A 2,159-nucleotide genomic window follows, 5' to 3' on the forward strand; every position below is an offset into this window, starting at 1 on the left:
TTGGACAGATGAGACCAAACTGGAGCTTTTTGGTAAGGCACATCAACTCTATGTTCATAGACTCAAAAACCAAGCATACGAAGAAAAGAACACTGTCCCTACGGTGAAACATGGAGGAGGCTCAGTAATGTTTTGGGGCTGCTTTGCTGCATCTGGCACAGGGTGTCTTGAAAGTGTGCAAGGTACGATGAAATCTGAAGACTATCAAGGCATTCTGGAGAGAAATGTGCTGCCTAGTGTCAGAAAGCTTGGTCTCAGTCGCAGGTCATGGGTCTTCCAACAGGACAACCATCCAAAACACACAGCCAAAAACACCCAAGAATGGCTGAGAGAAAAGCGTTGGACTATTCTAAAGTGGCCTTCTATGAGCCCAGATCTGAATCCTATTGAACATATGTGGAAGGAGCTGAAACATGCCATTTGGAGAAGACACCCATCAAACCTGAGACAACTGGAGCTGTTTGCTCATGAGGAGTGGGCCAAAATACCTGTTGACAGCTGCAGAACGCTCATTGACAAATACAGAAATCGTTTAATTGCAGTGATTGCCTCAAAAGGTTGTGCAACAAAATATTAAGTTATGGGTACCATCATTTTTGTCCAGCCCTATTTCATTAGTTTGTTTTTTTAAATAATTATGTTAATCAACAATTCAAAAGTGATGGCTGATTTTGATTATTTAATTTTCAATAAATTTTTATTTATTGTTACTTTTGTGAGTTTCAAGTGATTTCAGTGAGAATTGTGGGTTTTTCCTTCTTTAACTGAGGGGTACCAACAATTTTGTCCACGTGTGTAAATAACCAGAACTCCAAATATTTCCCTTCTTTTTTGTGCAAAAAAGTACATTCTGAAAATGACCACATTGAATCAACTATCTTTTACAAAACATTATGAACAACGAGACAAAAAACAACACAAACAAGACAAAATAGATACAAATGGGAAAAAATAGACACAAAAGGACACGAGAACATAGTATTTTAATGTATGATCCAAATAACTTGTGAAGGTCTGGAAATTGCTTCAATTTTACATTTTTTTCTCTGTAGTTTTTACAGATTGTGAAGTGGGCCAGACTGGATGCTCCGTTGGGCCAGTTTTGGCCCGTGGGCTTGACACCCCTGTGTTAAGGTTTGAGGTGAAACAGAGGGCTTGTCCGGGATTTCAACACGGGACCTCTCAGACCCTAAGCGAGAATCATACCCCTAAACCAATGAGCCGCACATACATCTGTTCACATCTGTAATTCTATGCAGCGAAGTGCTGTAATCGATCTGTTGAAACGTGACGACTTGGGGCTCCACACTTGGTGGTCAGATGTCAGTACAGTAACAGGAGATTTCTTGTTGGTATCATGTTCAAATCCATTTTTTTGTTCTGTAGATTAGATTCTTCTGTACAAGCTCCTGTGAATCTGACTAGTTACGGTATGACAAGAATTGTTATTTTTGTCACAGCACTGTTGGAAAACCCAGAACTTAGTTGTTCTGTTTAGATTTCTGTGAGCTTCAGAGGTTAAAGTGAGGGCTCGTCCAGGATTTGAACCCGGGACCTCTCACACCCAAAGCGAGAATTATACCCCTAGACCAACGAGCCACACATACAGCTGTTCACATCTGTAATTCTGTGCTGCTAAGACCTAAAATTGAACCACCCTGTGACAGACTGGTGACCTGTCCAGGGTGTCTCCTGCCTTCACCCGAGTCAGCTGGGATAGACTCCAGCACCCCCACGACCCTAGTGAGGATAAAGCGGTGTATAGAGAATGGATGATCATACTGGTGTTTCTTTTGTGTTAGTCTGTGATAATGGAGTGATTTTTTAATAGAAGAATCTGTCATTAGCTTAGTTGTGGTTCAAGGTTTTAAATGAGCTGAAACTTGTGTTCTCTGGTCAGAGTCACAGGATTACTTCAGCTCTGTTACTACCATACAACTATTATATGTAGTTAAATCTGACATCAACTGAGGTTTCATTTCAGTATCTACTGTCACAGTTTTGACTCCGGCAGACAGAATCAGGTTTATTCTCATTTTGCCACAGTAATCAAGACAGCTCTGTTTGAAATACGTTTTGTACAGGAAGGGCTCGTCTGGGATTTGAACCCAGGACCTCTCGCACCCTAAGCGAGAATCATACCCCTAGACCAACGAGCC

At 41.3% G+C, this 2,159-nt stretch overlaps 1 non-coding gene across 1 annotated transcript; it reads right to left on the minus strand.

Moving 5' to 3' along the window:
- Positions 1 to 2,087: 2,087 nt before the first annotated feature.
- Positions 2,088 to 2,159, minus strand: trnap-agg (transfer RNA proline (anticodon AGG)). The gene has a single exon. It is a non-coding gene; the product is annotated as a tRNA-Pro (tRNA).

The sequence above is a fragment of the Acanthochromis polyacanthus genome, chromosome 7 (assembly GCF_021347895.1).
Source record: "Acanthochromis polyacanthus isolate Apoly-LR-REF ecotype Palm Island chromosome 7, KAUST_Apoly_ChrSc, whole genome shotgun sequence".
Classification (NCBI taxonomy): Eukaryota; Metazoa; Chordata; class Actinopteri; family Pomacentridae; genus Acanthochromis; species Acanthochromis polyacanthus.